This window comes from Salmo salar, unplaced genomic scaffold (assembly GCF_965601325.2).
Source record: "Salmo salar unplaced genomic scaffold, fSalSal1 ptg000432l, whole genome shotgun sequence".
Classification (NCBI taxonomy): Eukaryota; Metazoa; Chordata; class Actinopteri; order Salmoniformes; family Salmonidae; genus Salmo; species Salmo salar.
Window position 1 is genome coordinate 2,488,583 of NW_027675387.1, and position 11,418 is coordinate 2,500,000.

General features: G+C 40.2%; 1 protein-coding gene across 1 annotated transcript in view; it reads right to left on the reverse strand.

Annotated features, from left to right (window-relative positions):
* Positions 1-9,263: 9,263 nt before the first annotated feature.
* The window catches only part of LOC145850367 (NLR family CARD domain-containing protein 3-like), a 28,602-nt gene continuing 26,447 nt past the window's right edge, over positions 9,264-11,418 (reverse strand). The window contains exon 11 of the mRNA XM_082971889.1: positions 9,264-11,418. This exon is cut by the window's right edge and continues 1,210 nt beyond it. The gene's annotated coding sequence lies outside the window, so the exon portion shown is untranslated.

The following is an 11,418-nucleotide window of genomic DNA, read 5'->3' on the forward strand; positions in this document are numbered from 1 at the left end:
TTCACACACCAGTCAGAATTATACGTAAACTACATCTTTAATAATTAAGATGTTTTTGCAAAAGCACTTGACTTTCAATGATGCGCTATCTCTAATGAACCATTGAAAAGCTACACAAATGTACAAAGAGCTTTTATAGCCAAGATCCACCCCTCTCAACGTACATGACAAACCACAGATCTTAGAAACAGTTCACAAAGGGACCTTATACTTGAGAAAGGACTATCCCTTAGCCAGATAACATTCCCTATAAATTATTGTTCAGTTTGGTCCCTAATGACGAGGTTCTAATCTCGTTCCTGGTACCTCATAGTACAAAAACACCAACTCATCCAATGGCATAAATCAATTGTCAACTCTAGATACTCCCATCTCAAGTAAACCCCCTCTTGACTCCACTCTTGGACAAGCTCACTGAAGGGAGTAACTTGCGCACAGACATTGTGGAGACAAATAATTGGTTCCCCATTAATCACGCCATCTCTTCACATGGTTTAACCTCTATGGGCTAGGTGGGACGCTAGCGTGCCACCCGTGGTGCACTCCATCAACAGCAGGTGCATTTCAAGAGCGGCAAATTTGAATCCAAATAAATGTCAAAATTCAAATTTTTCAAACATACAACTATTTTACACCCTTTGAAAGATAAACATCTCCTTAATCTAACCACGTTTTACGATTTCAAAAAGGTTTTACGGCGAAAGCATAAATTTAGAGTATGTTAGGACAGTACATTTACAAGAGTTGTGTGTAATGTTTTGTCAATTCAAAGACAGGGTCACCAAAACCATAAAACCAGCTAAAATGATGCACTAACCTTTTACAATCTCCATCAGATGACACTCCTAGGACATTATGTTAGACAATGCATGCATTTTTAGTTCTATCAAGTTCATATTTATATCCAAAAACAGCGTTTTACTATGGCATTGATGTTGAGGAAATCGTTTCCCTCCAATAACCGGCAGTCAAGTCAGCGTCACAAATTAAATAATTAAAATTAGAAAACATTGGTAAAATATTATATTGTCATTTAAAGAATTATAGATTTACATCTCTTGAACGCAATCAACTTGCCAGATTTAAAAATAACCTTACTGGGAAATCACACTTTGCAATAATCTGAGCACTGCGCCCAGAAAAATACGCGTTGCGATACAGACTAGACGTCATGTTGGGGAGATCTAAAATCGAAAATACTATGTAAATAATCCATTACCTTTGATTCTCTTCATCAGATGTCACTTCCAGGTATCACAGGTCCATAACGAATGTAGTTTTGTTCAAAAAAGCTCATCATTTATGTCCAAAAATCTCCGTCTTGTTAGCACATGATCTAAGCCAGCCGGACTTCTCGTCATGAACGAGGGGAAAAAATATATTTCCGTTCGTTCAAACATGTCAAACGTTGTATAGCATAAATCATTAGGGCCTTTTTTAACCAGAACATGAATAATATTCAAGGTGGACGAATGCATACTCTTTTATAACGTATTGGAACGAGGGTACCCAACATGAACTCGCGCGCCAGGTGTCTAATGGGCCATCATCGTTCCATGGCTCTTGTTCGGTCAGATCTCCCTCCAGAAGACTCAAAACACTTTGTAAAGGCTGGTGACATCTAGTGGAAGCAATAGGAAGTGCCAAAATATTCCTCAGCCCCTGTGTTTTTCAATGGGATAGGTTTAAAGGAAATACAACACATCAGGTATCCACTTCCTGTCAGAAAATGTCTCAGGGTTTTGCCTGCCAAATGAGTTCTGTTATACTCACAGACACCATTCAAACAGTTTTAGAAACTTTAGAGTGTTTTCTATCCATATATAATAAGTATATGCATATTCTAGTTACTGGGTAGGATTAGTAACCAGATTAAATCGGGTACATTTTTTTTATCCAGACGTGCAAATGCTGAGTATAACAGAACTCATTTGTAAGGCAAAACCCTGAGACATTTTCTGACAGGAAGTGGATACCTGATGTGTTGTATTACCTTTAAACCTATCCCATTGAAAAACACAGGGGCTGAGGAATATTTTGGCACTTCCTATTGCTTCCACTAGATGTCACCAGCCTTTACAAAGTGTTTTGAGTCTTCTGGAGGGAGATCTGACCGAACAAGAGCCATGGAACGATGATGTCCCATTAGACACCTGGCGCGCGAGTTCATGTTGGGTACCCTCGTTCCAATACGTTATAAAAGAGTATGCATTCGTCCACCTTGAATATTATTCATGTTCTGGTTAAAAAAGGCCCTAATGATTTATGCTATACAACGTTTGACATGTTTGAACGAACGGAAATATATTTTTTCCCCTCGTTCATGACGAGAAGTCCGGCTGGCTTAGATCATGTGCTAACAAGACGGAGATTTTTGGACATAAATGATGAGCTTTTTTGAACAAAACTACATTCGTTATGGACCTGTGATACCTGGAAGTGACATCTGATGAAGAGAATCAAAGGTAATGGATTATTTACATAGTATTTTCGATTTTAGATCTCCCCAACATGACGTCTAGTCTGTATCGCAACGCGTATTTTTCTGGGCGCAGTGCTCAGATTATTGCAAAGTGTGATTTCCCAGTAAGGTTATTTTTAAATCTGGCAAGTTGATTGCGTTCAAGAGATGTAAATCTATAATTCTTTAAATGACAATATAATATTTTACCAATGTTTTCTAATTTTAATTATTTAATTTGTGACGCTGACTTGACTGCCGGTTATTGGAGGGAAACGATTTCCTCAACATCAATGCCATAGTAAAACGCTGTTTTTGGATATAAATATGAACTTGATAGAACTAAAAATGCATGCATTGTCTAACATAATGTCCTAGGAGTGTCATCTGATGGAGATTGTAAAAGGTTAGTGCATCATTTTAGCTGGTTTTATGGTTTTGGTGACCCTGTCTTTGACTTGACAAAACATTACACACAACTCTTGTAAATGTACTGTCCTAACATACTCTAAATTTATGCTTTCGCCGTAAAACCTTTTTGAAATCGTAAAACGTGGTTAGATTAAGGAGATGTTTATCTTTCAAAGGGTGTAAAATAGTTGTATGTTTGAAAAATTTGAATTTTGACATTTATTTGGATTCAAATTTGCCGCTCTTGAAATGCACCTGCTGTTGATGGAGTGCACCACGGGTGGCACGCTAGCGTCCCACCTAGCCCATAGAGGTTAAGGACATTACATCAAAGTTGGATCAGCCTGTAGTGTGGTTTTCCACTTTAATTTTGAGTGTGACTCCAAATCCAGACCTCCATGGGTTGATAAATTGGATTTCCATAGATTTTTTTGTGTGATTCTGTTGTCAGCACATTCAACTATGTAAAGAAAAAAGTATTTAATAAGATTATTTCTTTCATTCAGATCTAGGATGTGTTGTTTAAGTGTTCCCTTTATTTTTTTGAGCAGTATATAAAAACAGCATTTTACATTGGCGCATGATGTTCAGAAAATATTTTGCCTCCAATACCGCCGGTGAATCAGCGCTACAATTTACAAAATTACTATTCGAAAACATTGGTAAAATATAATATTGTCATTCAAAGAATTATAGATTAACAACTCGTGAATGCAACCGCATTGCCAGATTTCAAAATAACTTTACTGGGAAATCACACTTTGCAACAATCTGAGTACTGTGCTCAGAAAAATACGCTAGGCGATACAGACCAGCGCCATCTTGGAACCATCTACAATCATAAATAGTATTAGAAATATTCACTTACCTTTGATAATCTTCATCAGAAGGCACTTCCAGGAATCCCAGGTCCACAACAAATGTTGTTTTGTTCGATAAAGTTCACAATTTATGTCGAAATAGCTCCTTGTTGTTTCCACGTTCTGTAGGCTACTCCAAATGTACGATGCGCGCGGAACATGTCACCACGAAAAGTACAAAAAAAATCTATTTACGTTCGTTCAAACATGTCAAACGTTGTATAGCATAAATCTTTAGGGCCTTTTCAATCAGAACTTCAATAATATTCAAAGCGGACGATTGCATTGTCTTTCGGAACAAAACAGTCCCCACATGCACGCGCGCCATAGTAGTAATGGCCATCCGCTTGTGACCAAGTTTCCAGGCTTCTCGTTCGGTCTGTTTTTACCGGAGAAGACTCAAACCACTTTGTAAAGACTGTTGACATCTAGTGGAAGCCTTAGGAAGTGCTAAATGAGTAACCAGTCCCTGTCTGTTTCATAGGCAAAGGCTTGAAAGTGATTCCACACATCAGATTTCCACTTCCTGTTAGGATTTGTCTCAGGGTTTTGACTGCCATATGAGTTCTGTTATACTTACAGACACCATTCAAACAGTTTTAGAAACTTCAGAGTGTTTTCTATCCAAATCTACTAATGATATGCATATTCTAGTTCCTGGGCCCGAGTAGTAGGCCATTTAATTTGGGTACGTTTTTCATCCGGCCGTGAAAATACTGCCCCCTACCCTAGAGAAGTTAAGTCTGCACAGACAACTAATTACCTTTTACACACTATATGCTGACTGCCACATATACAAAGGATGTGCTTGTTTATAAAAGCGTTGAACCGGCACTGGTCGTTGAGCTTCTCAACTATGCACTGTTGAGTGGATAGTTGATTCTCCGTTTTAGCTAATCTTATAATAAAGTGTTGTTTGAAATAATCTGCAGTCTCTCTTCCTTTGATTAGATATTCCACAACACGTTGCATCAACCAATGGTTCCATGCCACGTCTTGGACTGTGCAGTCAGGCACCAGATTGTTATAACATATGATGTGGTAAGCTGATACGTAAAACATCTATCCAGGTGTTGAAAGATCTGGCAGGAGTCCGCAACGTCTGAGCAGAGGAACTCGCCCAACCTGTTATTGATGCTGTGTTCATATCAAGTAGGAAGCTCAGAAAATACTACTTGTAAACTGGAAGCAATGAGTTGTGTGCCTTCATGTGTTTTGAACTAGTTGAGAACACATTGGATATTGGCAAACAAGCTGCATCAACCATAAACTGAAAGGACAGCTGTCATGCTGCTTAATACATTATAGTGTTCAACAACCATATTGATAGACTGTTTTTATAAATATTGTTTTGTTGTTGCATTTAGCTAATGACAATGCTGTTATGGAGGTAATGTCTTTAGTATGAGAAGTTAGAGTTCAGCATGTGGGAGAAGTCAGAGCTCAGAGATGATAGACAAGTCTCCCACTAATAACCAGTTAGAGGGGTGTTCCAGTGGATTGATAGATGCGTTTCCCACTAATAACCAGTTAGAGGGGTGTTCCAGTGGATTGATAGATGAGTTTCCCACTAATAACCAGTTAGAGGGGCGTTCCAGTGGATTGATAGATGAGTTTCCCACTAATAACCAGGTGGAGGGGCGTTCCAGTGGATTGATAGATGAGTTTCCCACTAATAACCAGTTAGAGGGGCGTTCCAGTGGATTGATAGATGAGTTTCCCACTAATAACCAGGTGGAGGGGCGTTCCAGTGGATTGAAAGATGAGTTTCCCACTAATAACCAGGTGGAGGGGCATCCAGTGGATTGATAGATGAGTTTCCCACTAATAACCAGTTAGAGGGGCGTTCCAGTGGATTGATAGATGAGTTTCCCACTAATAACCAGGTGGAGGGGCGTTCCAGTGGATTGAAAGATGAGTTTCCCACTAATAACCAGGTGGAGGGGCATCCAGTGGATTGATAGATGAGTTTCCCACTAATAACCAGTTAGAGGGGCGTTCCAGTGGATTGATAGATGAGTTTCCCACTAATAACCAGGTGGAGGGGCGTTCCAGTGGATTGAAAGATGAGTTTCCCACTAATAACCAGTTAGAGGGGCGTTCCAGTGGATTGATAGATGAGTTTCCCACTAATAACCAGTTAGAGGGGCGTTCCAGTGGATTGATAGATGAGTTTCCCACTAATAACCAGTTGGAGGGGCGTTCCAGTGGATTGATAGATGAGTTTCCCACTAATAACCAGGTGGAGGGGCGTTCCAGTGGATTGATAGATGGGTTTCCCACTAATAACCAGGTGGAGGGGCGTTCCAGTGGATTGATAGATGAGTTTCCCACTAATAACCAGTTAGAGGGGCGTTCCAGTGGATTGATAGATGAGTTTCCCACTAATAACCAGGTGGAGGGGCGTTCCAGTGGATTGATAGATGAGTTTCCCACTAATAACCAGGTGGAGGGGTGTTCCAGTGGATTGATAGATGAGTTTCCCACTAATAACCAGGTGGAGGGGCGTTCCAGTGGATTGATAGATGAGTTTCCCACTAATAACCAGTTAGAGGGGCGTTCCAGTGGATTGATAGATGAGTTTCCCACTAATAACCAGTTAGAGGGGTGTTCCAGTGGATTGATAGATGAGTTTCCCACTAATAACCAGTTGCAACGGCATTCCAGTGGAGTTTTAACTAATTTCCTTCATCTCAACTGACATGAGAGTACTTGACAGGTGAAAGTAATGTCCAGGTAGGAAGCCACCATGTTACTTTGACCTGTCTTGTGTTTTCAGATGAGTCCAGATAAAGGAGGAGGCCACTTCAGATTGTTGAGATGCACCCATAGTCCTGTTCTCTCAGTATCTTTCAGTAGTAACAACGTAGAATGATTAGTGTCCTGATCTCTCACTATCATACAGTAGTAACAACAGAATGAGTAGTGTCGTGTTCTCTCAGTATCATACAGTAGTAACACACATAATGATTAGTGTCCTGTTCTCTCAGTATCATACAGTAGTAACAACAGAATGAGTAGTGTCCTGTTCTCTCAGTATCTTTCAGTAGTAACAACAGAATGATTAGTGTCCTGATCTCTCAGTATCATACAGTAGTAACAACAGAATGATTAGTGTCCTGTTCTCTCAGTATCATACAGTAGTAACAACAGAATGATTAGTGTCCTGTTCTCTCAGTATCATACAGTAGTAACAACAGAATGATTAGTGTCCTGATCTCTCAGTATCATACAGTAGTAACACACAGAATGATTAGTGTCCTGTTCTCTCACTATCATACAGTAGTAACAACAGAATGATTAGTGTCCTGATCTCTCAGTATCATACAGTAGTAACAACAGAATGATTAGTGTCCTGTTCTCTCAGTATCATACAGTAGTAATAACAGAATGATTAGTGTCCTGTTCTCTCAGTATCATACAGTAGTAACAACAGAATGATTAGTGTCCTGTTCTCTCAGTATCATACAGTAGTAACAACAGAATGATTAGTGTCCTGTTCTCTCAGTATCATACAGTAGTAACAACAGAATGATTAGTGTCCTGTTCTCTCAGTATCATACAGTAGTAACAACAGAATGATTAGTGTCCTGTTCTCTCACTATCATACAGTAGTAATAACAGAATGATTAGTGTCTGATCATAAAGTGTAACATAGACGCAGGGTCAGGAATCAAGTGGTTAGTGAGTTTAATGACGAAGAACATGGACCGATACAAAACAAGAGAAGTGTCTAACATAGAAACATAACCAGTACTGACTGATGGGAGATAACAACAGAGTGTCTAACATAGAAACATAACCAGTACTGACTGATGGGAGATAACAACAGAGTGTCTAACATAGAAACATAACTAGTACTGACTGATGGGAGATAACAACAGAGTGTCTAACATAGAGACATAACCAGTACAGCCTTCTTCCATCTATTACTGTACAGCCATATTGTGATCAATATTAAAACATTTCCACCTCTCTTCTTCCATCTATTCCTGTGCTGCCATTGTAAGGGGTGCATAACTCGTGCCAGGGAAGTCCTGTGGCTCAGTTGGTAGAGCATGGTGTTTGTAACGCCAGCATGGTGTGTGCAACGCCAGGGTTGTGGGTTCGATTCCCACGGGGGGCCAGTACCAAAAAAAATGCATGAAATTAAATGTATGCATTCACTACTGTAAGTCGCTCTGGATAAGAGCGTCTGCTAAATGACTAAAATGTAAAATGTAAATCAGACGCAGGAGAGCAGAACTTGCTAAGCAGTTCGGAGTTCGGACTGCGGAGCAGTTTAATATATAAAAATAACGGCATACAAAAACAACAAACACATACGTACAAAACCCGTCGCGCACCAGTAAAACAAGTGCACAGGCACATACAATAAACAATTCCCAAAAGGACATGGGGGAAACAGAGGCACATACAATATATATATACAATTGTCACGATTCCGTACGGCAGGAGGAAAAGGCAGAGTCAAAAGCCGGAGACGTAGTCCAGTACTGCCATAGAACGGTATATTTATTGCACCGAAAAAACCACTCGGCGTAATAAGAGGGCATCGGGTGTGCCCAGAGACCACACGGGAACACAGTTGACCCAGAGAAAACAAAGATACGCACGGGGCGCAGCCCGGCAAATATAACATTCCTCTAGCGAGAATCCGCTGGGGAAAAATGTGCAAAAACACAGAACGTTCACAGACCTGCCCACTGACGAATAAACAATCCCGCACAAAACACAAACCAAAAGGAACAAACTAAATACCCCCCCTACTAATTACAGAAAAGGAAACAGGTGCGGACTTAAACAGACAAAACACAACGAACACAGAACATAGATCGGTGGCAGCTAGTAGACCGGCGACGATGACCGCCGAGCGCCGCCCGGCCGAGGAGGGGCACAATTTTCTTTGGATACTGTGACAACAATAAACAATTCCCAAAAGGACATGGGGGAAACAGAGGGTGAAATATACAACATGTAATGAGGGAATTGAAACCAGGTGTGTGGGAAAACAAGACAAAACAAATGGAGAGCAACCGACTTCGGCAGAAGTCGTGACAGCCATATTGTGATCAATATTAAAACATTTCCACCTCTCTTCTTCCATCTATTACTGTACTGTCATATTGTGATCAATATTAAAACATTTCCACCTCTCTTCTTCCATCTATTACTGTACTGTCATATTGTGATCAATATTAAAACATTTACACCTCTCTTCTATCTATTACTGTACTGTCATATTGTGATCAATATTAAAACATTTACACCTCTCTTCCATCTATTACTGTACTGTCATATTGTGATCAATATTAAAACATTTACACCTCTCTTCCATCTATTACTGTACTGTCATATTGTGATCAATATTAAAACATTTCCACCTCTCTTCTTCCATCTGGTTGATGACCCTTTATTAGTCACATCTGGCACATCATTTCATTCAGTTGAATTGAGTTTATACACAAACCAGATTGTTGTGTCAAGAATTTGACAAATAAACATTCTACAATATTTACAAACACCAAGAGTTTGAGTTTGAGTTTATTTTATTTTTACAGGGACAGTGCACATTAATCAACGTTTCAGTAAAAGTGACGGTTTTAGCCAGCCGGCTAATTTTCAACCGCAGTCCCTGGGCAGGTTATTAAAAACAATTACAATATAGACAATCATTGAACAGTGAGCACACGCAGAGTAACATAGGACAAGCAAGATGTAGCATACAGACAGAGCAACATAGGACAAAAAGCAACAAGACAAAATCCATAAAAACAACAGTGTTTCCACACCTCACAAGCTACAGACAACAGACAACATGGAAAGTGGCAATACACAGCTAGGGATTATGTTCACAAGTCTGATTGACCTTTAGCCATGTCTTCATGCATTTTGTGAAAGTGTGATAGGTGGTGCAGTTATGTGTGTCTGGTGGCAGTGTATTCCAGACATGTGAAGCTCTCACAGAGAAAGCAGATTTACTAAAGGTGCTTTTCCTTAAGGGAACTATACAGTCACCTCTCATGGCAGACCTTGTGGATCTGCTGCCATATGTTTGGGTTTTCTGTTTAACTAAAATACTGAGTGGAGGGGGAGCCAGGCCATTTAGGATCTTGAATACAAGACATGCGTCGGTGTATTGCACAAGATCTTCCCAACTCAGGAGCTCATGCTTTCTGAGGATGTAACAGTGATGATGGCTATTGGGCTTCCTATCGAGCACTTTGAGAGCCTGTTTGTAGACAGACTGAATAGGTTGTAATGTTGTATAGCAAGCTTGGGTCCAACTAGTCAAGCAGTATGTTAAGTGGGGGAGTATCATCGATTTGAAGTACAGTCTTGCTACCTCTGTGGTCAAACAATTTCGTATAAATCGGAAATTAGCTAGGTTGAATTTGGTTATTTGAATTACCTTTTTCACATGCTTTTTAAAAGAGAGGTTGGAATCAAGTATGATTCCAAGGTACTTAAAATCAGATACCACCTGGAGCTTCTCCCCTGACACACAGACATCTGGTTCAGTAGCATCAGATACCACCTGGAGCTTCTCCCCTGACACATAGACAACTGGCTCAGTAGCATCTGTTGCCCTCTTTGTGATGAACATGCAAACAGTTTTTTTCACATTGAGATGCAAACACGAGTCACTGAGCCACTTTGTAACCTGGACCATTACAGTAGTGAGTTCTTGTGCAGCTTGTAGTTTGCTCTTTGCATGCACATATATCACTGAATCATCTGCATACATTTGAACTTCAGACCCAGTGCAGACGGAAGGCAGATCATTATTGTACAAGCTGAACAGGAGGGGCCCCAGTATTGACCCTTGGGGCACGCCCATATCATAACTAAGAGTGGGCGACAGCTCATTGCTCACTCTGACACACTGAGTTCTGCCTTCAAGGTATGATTTCATCCATCTCAAGGCATCGGGGGAAAAGTAGAACTTGGACAATTTTGTGATGAGAATCTCATGGTTAACAGTATCGAAAGCCTTCCTTAGGTCCAGAAACACAGCCCCAACAACGCCCCCTTTGTCCATCTTGGACTTCACATTTTCCAGAAGAAAGAAGTTGGCCGTTTCTGTGGAGTGTTTCGCTCTGAAGCCAAACTGCATGGAGTGTAATGTGAAGGGGCTGTTGTTGAGGTGGGAAATCAGTTGTTCTGCTACACACTTTTCAACAACCTTCGACACTACAGGTAGTATACTAATGGGCCTGTAGTTACTCACGTCAGCAGGGTCGCCCAAGAAGCCAAATAACAACCATATCAATGATGTGTAAATGAAACCAGTTTTAACAACACAGTGTGGTGATTCATTATATTAATGACTATTAACTTAGGTGGTGTATTGTCATGAATATTTAGATATAATAATAATATTATATCTCATGACTAGAGAGATATTCTACATTGCTGCTCCAGTGTGTCTTACTGAACATGACTAGAGAGATATTCTACATTGTTGCTCCAGTGTCTTACTGAACATGATTAGAGAGATATTCTACATTGTTGCTCCAGTGTCTTACTGAACATGACTAGAGAGATATTCTACATTGCTGCTCCAGTGTGTCTTACTGAACATGACTAGAGAGATATTCTACATTGTTACTCCAGTGTGTCTTACTGAACATGACTAGAGAGATATTCTACATTGTTGCTCCAGTGTGTCTTACTGAACATGAC